The sequence below is a fragment of the Pungitius pungitius genome, chromosome 2 (genome assembly GCF_949316345.1).
Source record: "Pungitius pungitius chromosome 2, fPunPun2.1, whole genome shotgun sequence".
NCBI lineage: Eukaryota > Metazoa > Chordata > Actinopteri > Perciformes > Gasterosteidae > Pungitius > Pungitius pungitius.
Genome location: NC_084901.1, coordinates 4,703,272 through 4,724,500, shown reverse-complemented (window position 1 = coordinate 4,724,500; position 21,229 = coordinate 4,703,272). Strand labels below are relative to the sequence as shown.

The 21,229-nt window shown below is 46.2% G+C and overlaps 1 protein-coding gene across 1 annotated transcript in view; it reads right to left on the bottom strand.

Annotated features, from left to right (window-relative positions):
* The window catches only part of plxna4 (plexin A4), a 177,996-nt gene extending 159,247 nt beyond the window's left edge, over positions 1-18,749 (bottom strand). Inside the window, 1 exon segment of the mRNA XM_037459730.2 lies at positions 18,611-18,749. The gene's annotated coding sequence lies outside the window, so the exon portion shown is untranslated.
* Positions 18,750-21,229: the final 2,480 nt, after the last annotated feature.

The window sequence follows — 21,229 nt, the reverse complement described above, 5'->3', positions numbered from 1 at the left end:
CAAAACCCAGTGAGCAACAGCAACATGAACAGTAACAACAAACACAATACTGTTGACTATTGATAAACATTATGCATATAAAGACTGATCTACTTTCTGGCACAGATTAAAGCCGAACATCTTTACAAAGAATAATGAGCATAACAGGTGAAGAGGCCACACACTTGAGACTCGAGCACCCTCCACAATTAGAGAAGAAATGGGCTATAGAAAAAAAAGGAATGAGGCCGAGGCTCAGTTGAGGTTTAAAAGACAGTGTGCTTTAGCCAATGGGATCCCTCCATGGATTGAGGGCGGGGACAGAAGAGAAGGAGTAATGCATGGTCTCAGAGGAGGTGATCAGCATGGCTCACTGCATGGACACCTGCCCTTCTCCACTCCACCTTGGCTTTCTGCTCCAGCCGCTATGCACCTAATTGATTCTCCCTCTGGAGCAGCAGTTTGCATGCTTTAGCAATTTCTTTCTGTTCTCCCGATAGGGAAGCTCACCTGCTGACACTGCTAGCAGAGAGAAGAGGACCTTCTCTCTCTCTTTAACCACACACACACACATATATAAAGTAGGAAGCTTATGAGCAGAAGTGGAACAATTAGGGAAGAAATGCATGTGTTTGCAGACTACGCTTCCCTAAAGTCCTGAGGTCATTTGCAAAGTCTCAGCATTACACACACAGCCAGAGCAGTCATCAACACACAGCAACAATATTTAAAACCAGGCCAATTTGGTGTAAGTTTAGCATGCGAGCCCAGCCCCCAGGGTAAAACACACACACCAGCACAGGTTATCAAGGGGAAATGATAGCGTTTCCTGTAAACATGTTGATCCCAGGTGAGCGCCGCCGCCTCATTGGGTCTCTCCAATGGCAACTGGGAATTATAAGTAGTGGTTTTCCCCCTGGTAGTATGCAAATTTACACGGACACACAAGTCCTGCAACACCTGTTCTTTGTGTAAAAATACAAAGTAGCAAACTAAACTTTGAATCCTTAGAGCAGAAAGAGGGTTTGCGGTTGAGATCAATGTTTTTAACAGAACTTAATTTAAGACGAGAAGTACGTCTTAAATGGTTGTGTTTTAGTTCACAGCAATAAATAAAGCAATATTTTCATAGTGTAATCCTAAAAATGAATGCAAAAGAAAATACAGGAATAACACGTTGTTAAGTGTTGACTATAGTCAGTACGAACACTTGAGCCAGTAAATTGGGGGAGCAACCTGGCATTATCCAGCCACAGATCTCATCGCGGGTTCATATCCAAGCAATCACAAGTTTGGGTGGTGTCAAACGCAACCTCACTGCAATCTTACCAATCTCCCCTCCATCTCCTGGCAGGCAGAGAGAGAGAGAGCAAGAGAAAGAGGGAACAGAGCAGACAGCCTCTCCACACATGATAAGAGCGCCAGAGAGGATGATGAGAGGGATGAAAACTGATACAGAGATAGAAAAGAGGACGTATGTCCAGGTGTGTGCGTGTGTGTGTGTGTGTGTGTGTGTGTGTGTGTGTGTTTACGAGGGGAGTGAGAGTCATATTACCATAAATATGACACAGGCGTAAGGCAAGAAGGTGAAGAAACACTGATTTCCTAAAATAAACCTGCAGTAAATACAAATTTATTCAAAATTGTTAAAAATGTTACAATAAGTAACTCCAAACCCCAAAAAATGATCGCGAAGGAGTGTCAGAGAGGTTTAGATTAAGATCAAATGGAGGCTACTGCTCCTACTTGAGGAGTAATGGCAGGCCAGTGAACCCATGATGTTAAAAATAAAGAAGGGGAGCTGCATATTAATCTCAGAAAAGGGAGCAGCACTGGAGCTCCCACCTCTCATTTACCTAGCATGAGGGACGGCCATAACAAAGTGCTCTTCTGAAATACCCAGACCGCTTTATTCAGCATCATTATTAATAGAAAAGGAGACCGCGAGGGAGGAGGGAAGGAAGGAAGGAAGGAAGGAAGGCGACTGAAAGGGGAAAGAAGGGCGCGAGGCATAGCGAAAAACGGAGGTGGAGGCGGTTCTACCACCTTCGCATCCACCTATCCACATTAATGCACTCAAAACAGACATTTAAAAGCCCCCACCTCCCCCCCCCCCAAAAAAAACAAGCTTCCAGTAGTCTCCCTTGAGAATAGTTAGATTGCTAGCTTAAAACACCAAAACCTCTAAAAACGGAAAAACAAATGTATTACTCTGATAAGTGGTACCCTGCAGTAGGAGTGTGTCTGACACAGGAATCTGTTCGTGAAACGTAATTATCCTTCCTGACGGGGGGGGGCATGCACATTTCGGTTGCCTTCTGATCATCAAGCGCCATTAATTAAGGCATGCTTTGGTTCCAAGGGTTTACACATCAGACAGGTTAGCGCGCGCACGCACACACACACACACACAAACGCAGGGACTGATTATTCTAGCACATAGCTTCTTTATCCAGTGGCGTGCTTTAAGTACATGCCTTTTGCGTCTGCAGCTCTTACATAGGAGTAGCATATTAAAATAAGGAGCGATACTGGTGGTGATGAAGCTTTCGAAGAAGTGTAAATTACACAATTACATGAAGAAAAAAAAAAGAAGAATCTAATTAGATAGTTGGGCAAATGTGTAACATCCACAGATGAGCCACAGAATGTGGCAGATGCAAAAAGAAGCTGCATGGGGCTCCAAGTGTGTAGATGACTGCTAGCTGCAAGATTTACTCAAATAACACACAAACACACACACACACACACACGCGAGTATACAGCTCTAGACATCAAACAGTGCAAATGAATAATGGTTAGCACCGCGCTCTTTTCTCGCCAGCAGCCAGCAGGAATCACATGACAGCGGTAAATCTGCAGCCCGAGAGGGGGACATAAACAGCATTTACATTTACGAAACGTGTGATTTCACCAATTAAGGTAGTTCTTTTTTCCAGGGGAGACAGAAAGAGGAAGGGAAGGAGGAGAAGTCAGGTGCAGTGGCATCGTCATGGCTACACACCAGAAATGTGTTGGCAGATGGATAAAATGAGTCCCCCCCCACCCCGATCCAGATGACAGTTTCGCGGCTCCATCTTTAGCATGAACATTTCGCCCTCCTGTCAAAGAATATTGCTCGAAATCTCAGAAAAGACCAAAACCCAGAGCTAGGTGCAAAGATCAACTGCTACAAATTGCGAGCTCCAGATAAAGTATTTTGATGCTGCGGGGCTAATTTCAGGGACAACAGTATTAGGCAAAGCTATTACGGATATGTCATGAGCCATTTTGCTTTGGCAATGACTGTGTAACAGAGAGCTGGGGCCAGACATGACAATTGGAGGGAAGACGACAACAAAAAGCAGGCCTCGACAAAATAATCCCCTGCTATTTATAGTCTGACAGAGGGGAGGCATTTATGTTGAAGAAATGGCTAGGAAGTGAAAAAAAACTGTCAAAATCTTTGGTAAACAGCTTAACTTTTCATTGTGTTTAAGTGTAAAAATATAACTAGCACATGCTTTTAAAAACACTGAGGCAAATGGGATTAGGAGATTGTGAGTGAGTAAGAAGTAATTACATATAATCCTTTATATTCCTAAAGAAAAACAAGACTGGGGGGGGGAATGAATGACCGTTTTGAGACATGACATGTAAAGTGTTGAATGTAACGATTGTAGTGGAAAAGAGAAGAAGAGCGAGCGATCCAGAGTAAGAGACAGATGACTAGAAAGAGAGCAAGCAGAGAAGAGATGTGTGTCCCAGATCAGTGGATGTACCCCCCCTCCCGAGACACACACACACAAAAAACCCCGTCCCCTGGTGAGCTCTGGCACTGATCAGAGGAATCGATGTCGCTCTGCATCGCGGCCACACACTGGGACCGGAGGAAAACAAGTGTCCCTGCCCTCACAGTGCATAATCACAAACGCACACATGCATGCAAGCCAACCAGTCACACCTCTGCGTTAAATGCACACAGACACAGCAAGCAGACCAGGCAGGACCTCGCCTGGCACAAGACACACACACACACACACACACACACAAACTGGCATTTTGCCTTAACTCCCCGAAAACTACAACACTGGCAAAACCAAAAGAAGCTGATGGCCGCTGTAGCCAAGAGAGAAGCAAGACAACAACAACAACAACACATACAGCGCGGCCTCCCTGCAGGAAATACGACAATTAGCGGGACAGGAGGAATACTTACTCATTACTACCGCATGAAAACGCACACCATTTCCCTCACAAAATGGACTAAACGGTAAGCACGAATTAGCAGTCTGTGAACGCAGACACAAAACTGGCACTAATCCAATGCTCGGATAGCGCACGGGATAACGCGCAAATTCGAAAATGCGGTCGAATAACAGGGACAAACATGCTCTTATAGTAAATATGAACATGCATCTAGGTGAGCACCCTTTATGGCTAAAACAGGAATGTGCTTAATCTTGCAACTCTCTACTGCTGGGGATTAAAGTAGCTGGGAGGTATTAACAATTGTTTTCATTCCTACACAATAATTAAAACTACTTTTGAGGGGGCAGCTAAACCCCCTTTGCAGGGGACTGACAAGGACAAGCAAATCAACGCAACCAAATTTATTATTATTATTATTACAATTGTTAAGCACAGCAAGAGAAAAATTAAGAAGGACAATGAGCAATAGCTTTGCAGCCATATCAATCTCACAGAAACAAGCCTAACAAAATACATTAAAAAACCTAAGTAATGGTGGTGATGGGGTCTAACCTGCCTGTCAGGCTAAGATAACCCCTGCTGCTACACCAAACAGATGGCCACCTCATCTCCCTCAGGAAAGCAGCAGCAGAGAGGAGAAAAAGGAGGACGCAGAGGATGGAGAGAGAGAGAGAGAGAGAGAGAGAGTCCTTGGTTGCATCAAGACGTGGATTAGCAGCGTGGATTACTGTCACCAGATACCCCGTCTAGATCGGGGTTAAGAGGTCTAATCCACCACGGAGCTGTTGACATTACAAGAGGAAGCCTTTCGGTTGCCCTGTCGACTGGGTGCATATCACATTAAGGACAGAAACTGACACTGGCATCACCCAACGCGGATGGAGCAATCGTCACGGTGTTTACAAGAATAAACGTGGCGTAAATAACCCATGGTGTTATTATATCTGCTCCCACTACCTCCCTGTTGGGAGAGGGGGGCGGGCAGCTGCACAGCTAACACATAAGGTTAAACAGGAGGAATATTTTATAGTGACCTATGAATCCTTGAGTGCGTGCTTTGGTCACTTCATCTTGAATGATGTGCAAACAATGGCTTCCAAAATGCAAGCACCGCGATCCCCAAACAGATGAGTATTGATTGCAGATTAAAGTTAATGGCGATAGTCGGCAGTTACATTTTTAAAAAAAGGGCAAAGTCAAAGTAGGCGTAGTGAAAAAAATATGAATCGCTTCCACTGAAGTATGTCAAGCTCACGCTTTCTCCTGCCAGCCCACGGACCGTCTTCCTGCCTCTCGTTTTTTGTGCTTCTAGAGTCAAAGCTGTTCACAGAACAGGTCTAGGCAAAGATCCAAATGGACGTCCCCCCCTGGATTTTAGAGAAATAGCTGACATCTGCCCATTCCCGTTTTTCCCCTCAATTGCTTTCATTTTTTGCCACTCCTTCTCTTTCCCTTATTCTCACATCTGAGACTCACTAATCCTCCTTGGTTCTCACACACTCGTTTTTTTTCTAGAGTCGGGCCCTTCCAAAAAGTTGCCTGTGCAGAAATAACGATCTCTGCATTGCGTCTTTTGTGACAATAACACGGTCGGCTCTGCTGCACTGCAAAGAGAGTGGGGAACGAGTCCTTGAGGGAGTGCAGCACTCAAAGAGTCCTTGGTTCCAAAGTAAGGTCACACTAACAAATTACACACACACACACACACACACAGGACTGGACTTTTGTGCAGTGGGTGCTGATGCAGGCTGAGATTTGGTGGAGTGTGTTATTGTTAGTGGAGGTCAAGAGGCTCTAATGACATTAGGAGGACCGTTGAAGAGCCCGCTGGCCGGCCCTCAGCGCCTCGCTCCCATTGGGTTGGACCGCGGTCGCCGTCCTGGAGGGGGCGGGGCCTCTGCGCGTGACACGCGGCAGTGACCCGGAGAGGGCCATTTACAAGGTGGACGTAATGAAGCTCCGGATTCAATTAGGGCGGCCGAGTTTGGACCAAGACACAGAGGCAACCCGTCAGGGGAACATCAGCGAGCGCAGTCACACAAAGGACGCTAGGAAATTAATTAGGTCCATAAGTGCTTCATCTGCTTTTACGAGAAGTTTAAAAACCTAGAAGACGCCAATAACCAAAACACCAGAACAACACATGTTAAGCAGACGACCACTGCTGCACACTGAATTCTTGTGTCCTTTGTCAAGTATTGCAACAAACAATCCCTATAATCTGCTTTTATTTCTCCCTTTAGTCTATCTTCTAAAAGCACACATGAGATATTTTGTGTTAACAAAGAAGTCATCCTCTCCATCATCCTTCGGAAACTGCCCCCTACTTATAGCGATGTGCCAAGAAAGCTCGTTTTGGAATCAAAAGGCAGATATTTTGCTGTAATCACTGTAAACGCAGCCAAGAATCCTTAAATGGTGTTGCTAGGCACCGTCTAACAGCTGCTTTCATAGAACAAATTCAAAGCCTCTAGCCCCCTCTCGTCTTGCATTTCTCTCTCCCTGTTCCCTTATTCCCCGCGCTAACGGGCAGACAGGAATGCAGGGCTGTGTGGACAAATCAGCTCTGGCTTCCAGCGGCTGCAGACGGGCTCCATCTTAAGTCCCAACACGTCCTTCCTCTCTTTCTGCTTCCATCCGTTCCTCACTCTCCCGTACTTCTCCCCCTTCCAGCTTTTCCTCAGCTCCTCTGTTGCTCCGCGAGGGGGAAATTTCTGCCTTTGCCTCTCTTCCCCTTCTTCTTCGTCGTCTCATCCCTGGTTTCCAGCATCCCTTTTGCCCCTCGACACAGTAACGAATCGTAGTTTAGCTTAAAGCCGTTTAATTCACTCTGGATGTTTTTCAGCAGTGCGAGAAGCAGACCGAAGCGAGACGTCGGGGTAGCGTGCCATGTGAGAGGCAGACGTCGCCCTCTAAAGAGGCAGACCGTGCACCTGCTGAACAATCACCAAAAGTGCTCGCGTCGGCCTGAATGAGAGCAATCATTGCCACAGTCTGTCCTTCAGAGCGTCTTTTAAACTGTCAAGTACCAGTATCATCGCCTCAGAAGGCCTGTATTGATTTGCCGCCGATCTGAATCAACGACATGACATCGCTATACCTTGACAACTGTCCACACACGCACACACACACACACACAAACCATGACTAACCCTTCCTACGCAAGGCACAGTGGTTCAAACCCGCATGCAGTCAGGCAAGGCGAGCTGAGGTAAGACTTGATTTCCAGCAAAGGTGACATCCTTAAAGCGCTGCTTTGGCTCTTCGCTCTTACTCCCCATCTCTCCCTCTCTTCTCTCCCTCTCGTCCTTCCTTCCTTCCTTCTCCCGGGTCTCGCTCAGCAATATCCAGGCATGTCAGCGCCACTGAAGCAGGTAATAAATCAGGGATTATAACTCTTCATTTTGCACACAGCTCCAACATATACACATAAGTATCAGGAATCAGGAAACGTTTATTATTTATTATTGCCATAATGTTGTATGTTGGACATACATGGAAATTGTCTTGGTACACAGCTTTTATAAGGCTGGGAAGGGGGGGTACAATTTCTTGACCATTGATGGAGGGAACCAACAAGAATAAGAGAAGATCAGAGGTTGAAGGATCAAACTAGAAAACTAGTCCCCCTTATGTAGGGTGACCTTGGACATGACCTTGGACACGCTACAAGTGGCGGCCATTAATAATGCTATTAATCACACCTGCGATTTTCCAGCCAAACGGTTTTGGTGTGAAAACATGCAAACATGCTGGCACACACAAAAACCCTTCCACACGCCAACACAAAAGGGGGTTGGCTAGCTGCGTCCCGGCCCAGAGTCTACCAGTACTTTTAGGAAAATCAGGTTAACATATGATTAGCCACACATCTAGTCCAATGGGAATAGAAGATGACAAACAAGAGCTGTAAGCTTGTTATTGAATACGGTCACAAGGAAAGGAACAGATAAGGCCACATAACTTTGCGTAATCCTCTATTGAAAAACATACTTTCACAATATTTCATGACAAAACTAAACCCTCTTCTTTCAATCTTCAAGGTGAGATTGGCCCACTACATAAACTTATGTTTAACCATTGCTGTCCTTCATGCTACCCCCAGACATTAAGACATTGACAACACTGTCTGAATGGAGTTCATTTCCAACTTGTTACAGCCTGTGTGGCCCCAGGAAGAAGAAGAAAAAAAAAAAAACTAAATCTCTGAATGCCAAAAAAAACACTTCTTCTGGATTGCTGTGAACGGGATCAGGCCTGCCCCAGTTCAGATCCTTCATTGTGACGAATGAAGCTATTGATCACCAAACCACGCAGGCAGTGCCACAGGTTCATTTCCATTCATTCCTCTTATTATTTTCTGTTTCCTCGATCCAGAGCATATCCTCTTTCTGGGGACCCGTCTATATTCGCCTTTTCCTCCCTTACAGTTGCTGAACAGAGCTAAAGCAGACTTGACCTTTGAGATTAACTTCTTAGACATTAAAGCTTGATAATTTAGAAGGCTTTGGGGTGATTATGATAAAACGTTAAACTGCTGATTTAATTTTTCCTCTGATCCCTCACACTTTTTTCATTTTATTTGTGTGCCGAAGGTGCTTGTGAGGATGTGCACAGTGGAGGTGTGAAAGTGTGTAACCAAAGGCGTGTGTACGGGGAAAAGTAATAAACTATAGGGCAAAAACAATTATATTAATCCAGCTTAATATCCCTTTCCATCACACACACACACACGGTCACAAACAAACACAAACGCACACATCTGTGAGCTCATCAGTGCCGCGGTTGATTTGGTTTGCGCAAAGCGCACGGATTACAGCCATCCCTTCTAATCTGTGGTTGTGATGAAGACAAGTCTTAAAGATCTCAGCTCCTGGTTTACTAGGCACTGCTGGAATGAGGTCAGTCAGCTGGCCAGTGGTGCCTCTTCAAATTGTTATTTCCTGTGTTTCTGTAATTCGCATTCATCGGACAATCTAAAAATGGAATTTTTCTGCGATGGAATCATATTGAAGTTGACCAACGGTGCATATCTTATCTTATCTCTCTATAATCTGTACTCTGTGGTCGTCCAAATGATGGAGGAAGTCAGACAAGACAACAAAGACAGCCATGAAATAAAATACAACAGCACGAGGTTTCACCATTTCATCACAACGTCAAACATTGGACATTTGTGCATCATTGTCGTGTACTCGTCTCTCACGTAGCTTCGACTCCGCCTTGCTCTTAAACTCTGTGGCTGCATCAATTAGAAACCAACACATGACCTTATTTCTGACTCTGCTTTTAGAAAAAGTATGTCACGCGTTGGCGTGGCCATCCGGCGTAAATAACCTATGGGCCGCGTGGGAAGGCTGGAGAATGTGGGACAGGCTAGTGAAGACAGAACGTCTGCACCTGAAGAGACTCGCAGCCCTGCGGCCGTGGTCTCAGAAAAATGAAAGATTTGCAGTCTGACAGGATGTGTCCAAAGTGCCCTTCCAGCCGCTGAGACATCCCCTTTTTCTTTTTTTTATATATAACACGTTCAGCAAATGGCGCTACATTATAACTACGGCCTGAGAGAGAGCAAAGACTGAGAGACAGAAGCAGAAACAGCTGGCCCTGCTGAGCAGCAGTGGATGTGTCACTTCCCTAAAAAGGTCAAAGTAAAAAAATAAAAATAAAAATAAAAAAAAGTACAAGCAGAGCGCAGAGAAAGATAAATAAGAGTGACGCTGTCACCATAAGAGATGATGGTTATGAATGTATGCAAAAATTCACAAAAACCTCTCTCCTATTCTAACCTATTCTTCTACAGTCTAATGAGTGAAGCAGGTATCCATCCACACTAATAAAACTAATGCTGGCTCGATGCCATAATGGGTGGTAATTGCCAGTAATTGCCAATAATTACAGTTAAGCATCTCCCTTGGGCTTGTTATGAAAATGTTGACAATGTTAATACTTAATTGATGAGTCAAATGATGAACTATGGGAGTCATTCATGCAGCAGATGCATGCCAAACCTATAAAAACATCACACAAAACACATTCGTAAAGACTTTCAGCAGCCATTTGTTGATGAACACACACACACACACACACATCTGCATCCCCGGATTGCAAAGGGCAGATGGAGGTTATTACCTTTAGGTCATGAGAGTGTCTAAGCAGCACATAAATACAAGTGTAATGTAATGCTCAAAGAATCATTGCAAATTTCTAAAAACATCTGTTGTTCTAAACGATTTTTCATCCAAATACTGTGTGTTTGTGAACACAAGTGCACAAACAACAAAGATTTAAACAGCATGTGCTGATGAAGCCAATACTATTCAAACTAATTAACTAAACTAATTATATTGAAGACAAATGTTTAGATTGGTGGCTTGGTACGCATGTCTGTAAGGAAAATATTCAGCGATAAATCTGTACCACGAGCCAAATGTCGTCATCCTACTTGGTCTGTGAAGTCCTGCGGCACAAAGAGGCATCCGAGAGGAGGAGGAGGAGGAGGAGGGAAGACAGCTCTAGTTGGATGAGGGCCACCATCAAACGATTCAGACTCATAAATCCACTGTCATTATTCTGGTGGACGCTACAGACATTCTGTCACACACACACACTCACACACACACACACACACACACACACACACACACACACACACACAGTTGCGGTGTCCCTTTGGCGTCGTAAACCCACATCATACTGCCCGGAACAGAAACATGGCACAACTTGTTCACAGCGTGAAGGAGGAGCAACTGCGCTGACCACAATAGAGACTTGAGGGGGGGGGGGGGGGGGCATTGGTTGTTGGATAGCCAGGTTTCAGAGGGAGCCACTACACTTAATAAGGGTGCGTAGATATTGTTGGTGAAGAGCATTGAAAAGTTAAATTAACTTGGCAAAAAGAAATTCCGTTGACGTCGATGATACCAGTGTTTCTCCCTACCATTACATCCCGTAGGCCGCTCTGCCCCCTGGGGGCGCAATTCCAGGAGGATACGCTGAATGCCGCGATGTGCGCGACAAAAACATCCATCAACATCAGCTGCAAACACGTGTGAGCCGTTTCACAGACACCCAACTGAATTCAGGCAGGTTTAGTCTCCATTACATGCCTTTCCCCAGCGCCTCCCCTCCCCTCCCACACCTCCCCTCTGTTTGTCTCCCCCGAAACGTCCCGTCCGCCTCCAACTCCATCCCTGTAAGCCGGTGGCATAAACACATCACACAAGCTTTCCACAGTCGTTGAGTCGTTGTTCACAGCGGAAAGAAAGAATGCATTTTACCCATCTTCTCTCCTTCCTTCCTCCCTCTTTTCCTTCCTTCCTTCCTTCCTTCCTTCCTTCCTTCCCTCCCTCCCCTCCTCCTCCTCCTCCTCCACCGCTTTTGGTCATGGACGCATGTTATACTTTGATTTTCTGCAAGCTTTACTTCATCGCATTGCCTTTCCAAGAGACATGGAGGGAAAACCTCTTACACACGACTTACAAATGGACAACCCACACACACACCCACACACACATTCCGCCACAGCTATCTGGTTGCCAGAGGCGCCGAGCACAACCCCAATCAAAACTCAGCCCGAAGATGTGACAATGCAGAACGGATGGACATAAAGAAAAGGGGACGGTGGGGTGAGAACTTGGGCTTTCCTCCCAGTTACATTTGTGGACTCAGAGAGAGAGAGAGAGAGAGAGAGAACGAGGGAAAGTGGCCTTTTGGTGAGCCAACAGGAAAACCGTCGGGGGGGGGGGCAAGTGGTTCATTTTTCCTCCTCTTCCAGTCTGTGACTTTAGCATTATGTTGCAGTCGTAAGCGACAACCACACTGTCAGTCACTTTTTTTCAAAATAAAAGAGGCTTGCATTGTTGCACCTATCAAGCCAGCGCTTCCTGCGATCTTTGAAGCCAAGAGCAGCACCGAGGACGGTTTCTGTGGCGGGGCTCTCGGTTGACGGATCACGTTGCCATGGGAATGTTAGCTGCGTGGGTGGCAGGTAAGGAGGTTGCGTGTCGTTGTAATGGGAAGATTTTATAGGTCCTCCCTCACAATCCCCGCATGAGAAATGAAAATGATGATGTATATCAAACAGATTTGTAAGGGATGACATCATGCACGAGGAAACAAATCTTGGAGATTAACCAGGTTGATCATTTTAAAGTTTTGGAGAGATTCAGGTGGGAAAACTGTCACATTCCGGTGCAGTTTAATCACAATCAAAAATCAATAGTCCGAGGCCTAACCACAATAACAAATGAAACACGTTCTTATTTCAAGGAGAGCAACTAACTTCTCTCCAGCGCCTGGCGAGAGTTGGGACGCTGGCTCCGAGTCAATGGCTGCATTCAAACAGACATACAGGCAGGTCCAAATCCCATCGACTGAAGAAAAGGCAAAAGAAATGCAACATCCCAGACTCTAAAAGGGAGTAGCACACAGCGGGGAGAATAACACGAAACCCCAGCATAAGCCTCGTTAATTCTCTCTGGAACATCCCCAACATTATGCTGCTCGACTGTGATATATCCATAGGGGCTGAGGGGGTGGGGGGGGCGACAGGAGTAGGTGGGGTGGTATTACAGTAAAAGCAGATCACTCCCCCTAACCCACTGCCTTCTGGCTATAGCGCAGCAGGGGTCCTCCCCGAGCCCGCTGTCTCACAATTACTGTGGCAACACTGCATACTGATGCCCCCTGACGCCCAGGAGCAGACAGGAAGTGTGCGACAGAGAGGGGGAGTGGGGGGGGGGGGCGGTGAGACATATCATTAACTTTAAATCCTCTCGTCATCCCAACGGAGGAAATTTCCTGCAAGGAAACTACACGATAGTGTAAAAAGTACAGTAATCACACAGTAATCATATCCTCTGAATATTTTAGTCGGCACTACTCAAAGGGCCCGTTCCTACCGGCCGGCCTGAAAACAGCCATAGCAGCGCTGTACTTCAGTAAATAACAGCAACAGAACATTTTGCTCTGCAATTTATAGTGTTGGTTGTTGTTTTTTTTGTTTTTTTTCCCCCCCGCAGCAAGACCTTCCGACAACCTAATAAAAGATCTGTGAACGCATCTACAAGAAGACACGGCGGTGTGCTTTTCTTATCACTTCTAAAAAGGCGAGGTGGTGCTTTGAGTGCTCACAACCCCTAACCCGTCTCACTGCACCTAGCGCCTTAAGCACTTAACCGCCTTTCAAGTTGAAACAAGTCCCACTTTTCTGAAAGCGCTGCTCATCGATGTCACTCCAGAGTTGCTACAAACAAGGTTAGCACTGGGATTGGACCGGGGGGGGGGGGGGGGGGGGAGACTCGTCAAGAGGTTTCATGCTAGGGTCAACAAACTGAGACGAGCTCATGGGACTTCATGGCGACGCCGTTGCGGACCCCCCCCCCCCCCCGACTCTGACTTAGACTCTTGAATTGCATGTTTCGATTGCATACTAACAAAACTTGGTTTGTGTCATTTTTCATTTGTTGTTTATTTTTTTTCCACTGCAGTGTTCGAGGTTTCTGCTGCACTTTATGCACAGGACCCATTTCTCTCTGAATTTTATACTTAATACTATATTGAAGCTTGAAAAGTAGCCATTTGTGTGTTCAAAATCCTGTAAACATATTTGGAAAATAATCAACTTAGCTCATGAAAAGATGAAAAGATGAGTGTTGAGAAAAAAAGCCCACAGGCCTGAACAGAGTCACCGAGAATCAACAAAATGTTTTTAAAAAGACAACATGATTCATATGTCAATTGTAGGATACATGGTGAATATTGAGAGTTTCGAAGTGCATACTTAATCATGCGTGCCCATGCCTCTTTGCGATTGGTGGGTTGAGAACAGAATTAGGCCCCTAATCCTTGCGTGGACTTAAGGCGTCGGCGAAGAAACAAATGAAAAGGGGAGAGCGCGGGGGAGGGTGGGGTGGGAGGGGGGGGGGGCGGAAATGCCCCAAGAACGTCTGCAATTTTCTCATCATTTCATGGATCTGAAACAAAAACTAATTTACTTGCTTGTCATGCTCGGCTTGGCACACATCAACATAAGAGCCAATATGCCAGCGTGTCACCTGCCGCTGCATCAAAAGGGAGCCGTTTGTGTGTATATATATATATATATATATATATATATTATATACACACACACACACAAGACTCACAACTTCATATAAAACAGACCTTAGAGGAACGCTTAGCGGGGTCTTATCAAAAGGAGCCGTCTGGCAAACCCCACTGGTGTGTTTCAGCACCCCCCCCCCCCCCCCTCGATTCCCATCGAAAAACATCAACCGCCCATGTGGCCTTTTCCATTTGTGTCCCGCATCATAGGTCATCTCAATGTCACAAATGGTAAGGATTATTTTTTTTCCCTTTTTTTTTTCCCTTTAGCCCAACACCACACACAAATACACACATATAAAGTTATGTGCTTGTCAGCTTACAGAAAGGCAGAAAGACATGGGGCCACTGAGCCTGAGGCACAAAGTCAGTGAGAGAAGGACTGAGGGAAGAAAAAAAAAAAAAAGGAAAAAAAAGATGAAAAGGAAGCATAAGAGAAGGCTGGAGGGAGAAAATAAAAGTGACGCGGTATAGAACCATGTACAAGTATTGAACCCCATTGTATTAAAAAAAAGGCACGTGATGGCTTAATGGGCGTGAGGCTAGCGGGATGAAAAAAAAAAAATAAGCAAGGAGTTCTGAACGGCAGCGTGGCAGAATGTGTGTGGACGTAGACGTCACACACACACACACGGGGCGCGTAAACTATTCGGAGGAGAACAAAGGTGCTCATTAAATTGGATGATGTGACGAGTATCGATTTCTGCCCGTAGAAATCACGCCTAACGCCTATTGTTTGGAGATCCTCACTTTGGATCGCCGCTGTCATTGCCGCAGCAAACATCAATACGCAGCTCTGCAGTGCAATACCAAAGGGTTAATTACATACTTGTAAGCAATTACTCTCTTAATGTAGCAGAGAATCCTTCCCCCAAAATGGAAATTAATGCAAAAGCATCTTGCAGTCAGTCGGTCGGTGAGACCATCTTTTTAATGAAATGTCAATTAAAAATATAATGGACTTTGAACCTCCCATTGCACGCCAAGTCTGAAGTCTGCCCTAAGGTCAAGTCCTCAGAGACAAGATAACAAAGACGGGGGTCTGGCGTGGCACGCAAAGGTCAAAGATAACAGTAACAGAATTCAACACAAAGTGGAGGCCCAGTTAATAAGCTCTCATCCTAAACAAAAACAGACACCAACACACTCACAATGCAATTGTGTTGCACCTGCCAGAAAATACATATTAGATGTTATGCTTGCCCTGCAGCATTGTCATCCGAAAATATGGGAGACCGATTATGGTGTGAAGAACAGTTGGTGACTCGGAAACACAATTTGCATCTTCTCCGTGGTGCTTGGTGGCACGGGAGAGGGGGGGGGGGGGTGGTGGGAGGGGGGGTCTAATTGGGCACTAGCCAGCGTCTGGTAGACCTGTCACAGCCCAGAGGGGTTTATGTGTGTGCGCCCGTGTGTGTAGTGGGAGAGACAAAAAAAAAAAAAAAGGGTGGGATGGAGAGTGATAAAGCGAGCAGCAGAAAGAGAATGAGAACAAACAGAGAGCTCCATTCAGGTCCAATCCACAGACGCATCATTCAGTCTGACATGACGATACATCTGAGACCCAAGTATTCATATAGGGCCTCACCAGGCCAATCACAGATGCATCATTCACACTCTTTCTGACACACACACACATCTGCAGAGTCTTGCCTACAGTTGCTAGCGGGCATTTATATCACTCTGGAGTATCTTCCCAATTCATATTCATTCAGAGTCCCACCCCCCCGTGACATGAACACATTGCAAAGATGTTCTAGGGAGCTTATTCTTGTAAGTGCACCGCCCCCCAAAATTTTACGAATGCCTTTACCGCCAAGGTTGGAGTGAGAGTTTATCCATTAGCGAGCCATAATATCGACGGGGCCCTGCTCTCCGGGTCCAAGTTCCAGCCTTGTAGCCGTAACATTGGCCAACAGACATGGGGTAGTATGTCAATGTGAGGTGCTTACAGGCCGATAAAGGCTGCCGTTCCAATTCCTACAGGAAGGTCTTGATGGACAGCACACAGGGAGAGAGAGAGAGAGAAAGAGGGAGAGGGAGGGAGGATTGGAAGTGAGGGAGGGAGAGTGAGGAATGCCAAGTGCTCTTACAGCGTGTAAGAGTTCAGAAACTGGGGCTGGAATTTGGTGAAAGGACAAGGAGGCAAGACACGGATGAGATAGGGTTATCCAACTGCCCGGGGACTAAATGTCTTCCCCTTGAGACCTTGACAGCAGCAGAACACAAAACGCGCACACACACACACACACACACACACTAAAAGGCAACAAATGCACAAATGGGAACATTGTGAAATCCAGTGGAGCTGGCCGGCCAGGCAAGGTCACACTGACAAAGATAAGCAGAGGAACACCGGTCCACACATCACAGCACCACCTTTTTTTTGTAATTTTTTTTATGAGATTGTTTTCAGTTGCGGTCAGATTGACTAGGGGAACAAAAAAGAGGCATTGTTCCTGATTGTTAATAGTCAACAATAATTGATTTAATTGATTATCCAAAATGCACACACGCATAACGGGATTAATGCCCCGAGAACCCCTGCTATATGGGAACTTTCCATTGTACCAGCCTGTGAAGACACACTGCCCCTTATGGTTCTTCCAGGACATAACCTCGTCCCTTCAGCCACGCTCTGTTCAGCGTGCACCAAACACAAGCGGGTGATTCTTTGGAGGATAAACCACACAACTGAAAATGTATAGACATCGGTTACAGGATCAATAACGCAATGGTGAACATTAAGAGTTAGAAGCAAGGGCCGCTCGGATGGGCTGATCGCGTCTGGAGGTGGATGGAGGGAGGAAGAAGCCGGCAGAGGGGCTCAGAGTACCCAGGGTGACCGCTGTGCAGGGGATCAGCATTTTGCATACGCTCCAGCAGCTGTTTCCTGCACATGAGGTGCAATGGAGGGGTGGGAGGAGGGGAGGAGAGGTGAGGAAAGGAAAGGAGGGTTTGGGGATTGCATGTGCTGAGGAGCCTGCACTTTTTAATTCCCTTGTTCAAGGGTTGACGGTATCTCAAGCATCCATCCTCATCCCTCATCTCGACGCCGGCTTTCCCCGTGTGGTACCACTCGCATCACAACTGTGCGGACGAAACAAGAGGAGGCTGAGCCCAGGGAATGTCTAACAAAAAGACCTTTAAAAATCATTTTTTTAAAGTCACCATGGTTTGTTGAATATTTCGTTGCTACTGGTAAAATAAGTAAATTTCACAAAGGATGTGATCCACAGGGATTCTATAGAATTACAGGTCATATAATTCCGGGACTTAAGATAAAGTCCTATTAACTTCCGTAGCTTGCCTTCCTGCATTGCACAGCGTTATATATTGCAGTACATTTTCTGGTAGTGTCCCTGAAGTGAAGCCCTCTCCAAAGCGCTCCGTCTGGGCCACATTGGTCAAATCCAAATCACAGAGAAACCGCAGGGAGGGAATGCACGTGTTATCATTAAAAGGTTGGTTTTCATTATAAAACATAGTCGACAACCCTCATAATGATGAACATTACAAAAAATCTGAAGGAAAATATACGGCAAAATATTCCATGTTGTTCGTCATAAAGTAGTTTGGGTCTACAAAAAGTCATCCCAACGTGGATCTCCACAAGGTGCAGGAGAAGCATTAAAGTGTGTATTAAAAGTACTTTCCTTAAAGAACCCCCGCAGTGTTCCTCTTTACAACTCAATGTTTTTTTCCCCATCAACCATTTAACGTGTCAAAATTACACTTGCCACGCGTCCTGACAAGACCGGGAACACGCACATTATGCCCATTTCCACGATGTGGAGCCGAGACAGCAGCTAAAGTCCCTCTCGCAGTCCACGACTCTGCGCGCCACTCGAGACAGGTCCTCCGCACCGGGCTTATCCCCGAAGGCACTGCGGAAATCCGACGCGCAATCACCGACACATTATTTGGTTTTTAACCTTCAAGAGGAACCATCACAACCCAGTGCATGCAGCTCTCTCTCTCTCTCACAGGCTTACGGTGAAGGGCATGGATGACATGAAGCGCCAAACGGAGAGCATCCAGTCAACACCGGGTCCCAAGTTAAGATGAATACAAGGTCATTAAAATCTCCTCTTTTTGATCCAAATGGGCAGGTTGGGCAGGAAACCCGCCCGATCGCCGGAGAGCGCAGAGCGGGGCATGGCGCAGCTAGAACAGGTGCAACACGCCTCCCGTCACCTGGCTGGTGCAGTGGCAACCCCTCACACACACCAAAACCCGAAGCTTCTGTCTGCCCCCCCCCCCCTCTCCTCCTCTCCTGCTCCTCTGCCCCCGTCTGTGGGAACGAATGCCGTGAAAAAGCTCCTTTGCTTACCTGTAATCTTTGCAGATATCACTTCACAGCCGCAGCCGCATCGACACTGCGGATAAGAGGCACGTCCAGAGGAGCGTTCCCCCAACTCCGTTTACTCTCACCACAACCACCCCCCCTCCCCTCCCTTTAAAAAAAAGAAGGAAAAAAGAGAAACGCTTAGAATAATGTTATATCCTTGATCAAACGGCTTGTCCACTTTTAAATCCCGAGCGAGAGGTGGAGTTTAGAAGGCGTTTCCTGCACAGACGAAAGACATAGCGGCAGAGTTCCAGCGCGCGTCCCCGATCAGCAGCACCTTACTACGCCGCTCCGAGCGCTCTGAGACCGGCCAACCGCGCCTCCCATTCCCCGGCGAGGGCGCACTTTGTATGCCCCTGGAAAAGCCGCTGCGCCGCGCGGGATACCGCAGGAGGCTGTGCGTGTTCGCGCGTGCACGTGCGAGTGTGCGCGTTGTGTCGAGAGCGTGCGTGCATAGATGTGACTCAGTGCGGTGCTCCTGCTCGACTGAGCCGCCGAGGGTGCTGCAGCGGAGTGCGAATGGGAGAGAGGGAGATAGAGCGCGCGGGAGGGACGACGAGGGGGGCGGGGGGGGGGTAGGGGGAGAGAGCGAAAGAGAGAGAGAGGGAGAGGGAGAAGGATGCTGCAACATCCTGCGTTCGGGTTTATTTTTTTAGTCCCTGGCAAAACACCTAAATAGGCTTGGCGCGCATTACTGGGCAATGAAAACACGCATTAACATAATCGCGTCCATTATCTATGTCGTCCAAAGACGGGGACACAATGACTTTAGATCTCTAGAGCACTTTTAAAAGAAGTTGATTTTCAAGATAAATTGCTTAGCCCCTTTGGTGGATCCGTTTCGCCCAAAAGAAAACGCGAATATGACAGATAGGAGCTCAAAAAGAGCTCATGCTTTGTTAAATGAGACAGGTCTGTGTATAGTATTCATCCCGTTGAGAATGGGATTTGGCAATGCCAAAGGGGAATTCACACAAATAAGCTACAATGCAGGGTGGAGATGATCAGATCATAGGATTTGAATATCTAATCGCAGGATCATTTAAAGATGGAGATCGGGCAACAGAGGAACACAATTACGACACTTGCATAGTTGTAAGGGATTTAGCTTTGATGATCTTTTAACATGCTTCTGGGGCCTATTCCCCCCATCCCCATATTTTAAGCAATTAATATTCCAAACAGGCCTAATTAGCTAATATTTTCTTTAACCAAATAAGCATGTAGGGAGGAGTAAAATAGGCTAACAAGCGCTCTCCTTATACCATTAAAAAAACAAATCCATCAAGGTCGATTTAATTTTGCTCAATATTCCTTTCATGAGAACTTTAAAATTAAAGTGAAGTACTGTGGGCTGTGCGGTTTGGGGGAATAGAAGGGAGCAGCAGCCAAGGTCTCAAAGAAAACAACTGCAACTTTGTAAAAAAAAATGTTGCATGCGCCCCCTGAACGTTTATCCTGAATCCCTCAGGGGGAAGCAGCCTGCGATGGGGGGGGGGGGGGGGGCGATTGGGGGGTATTTGTGCCTGTTGCAGCATCCTCTTCCTCCCTACCTAATCTCCCTTCCAGAAGGGCTTCCTCGCTGTGAAACACTGCATCAGAGCCCCACCTACAGGCCAGATCAACTTCACAGCCAGCGAAGGAACACGGGGCCTGACTACTAGACGACTCGGTGCAGTGCAGAACGTCCACAAAAAGTTACAATAAACCACCGCGAGCCCCGGTTGTGCAAAATAAAAACGAGGCTGAAACGTGACGTCAGAGTCAGAAAAGGTGACACAGTGAGCCGCCGCCTTTGAGCAAATAGTAACGCAACGTGCAGGTAGAGCTTCTAGAAACAATACGGGAATGGAGGTCATTATATTGGTCTTTCGAGGGGGAGGAGGGAGATGCTGTATATTTTTCAACATGTACGGAAACAAGGGGCAGAAAACGCCAGCGTTTACATTGCGCGCGAGCTTACAAATGGCGCTAAAGTCTGCAGGGGCATCTGAATACAACCAACTTCTTACTTACCTTGAATATTTGCCACAGCTCCCGGTGAAAGAGTTAAAACCCTTCGTAGAAATGCATCTTTACCTCTAATATAGACTAGAAGTAAGTTGATAATCTTAACGTTTAGGGGACTTTATCATTGTAAACAAACAGACAGGTGGGCACGCATTAATTCAATCAACGCCATTTTGGAGTCACGTGACAGTGATCTCACCCACCTGTCTACCCGTTCTTCCAACTTGCAGCCACCCCAAAAAGAGCTATAAGCTGTGAAATGTTTGTGCATTACAGATAGCCAATAATTAGATACAGTAAATCTCAGACTAGGGTTTTTGAAAGAGAAGTTTTAAAACGGTGAAAAAGGCACAACGTTGTTCTTCTTAAAAATAATGATGGCTATTATAAAGGCGCACGTCAGACCGGGATATTAAATGGTTGTTTCTTTGTATACTAATTCCCAGCAGATTCCAGTTGGCATCTTTGGAAGCTTCCGGACATCTGCTTGAATTTAAATAAAGGTCCATGGGTTTGGAGTGATCAAATAATGGACTGAGGGGATTTTTTTGTAAACGAATTAAAACAAACAAAGGTACAATAGTCCAATGT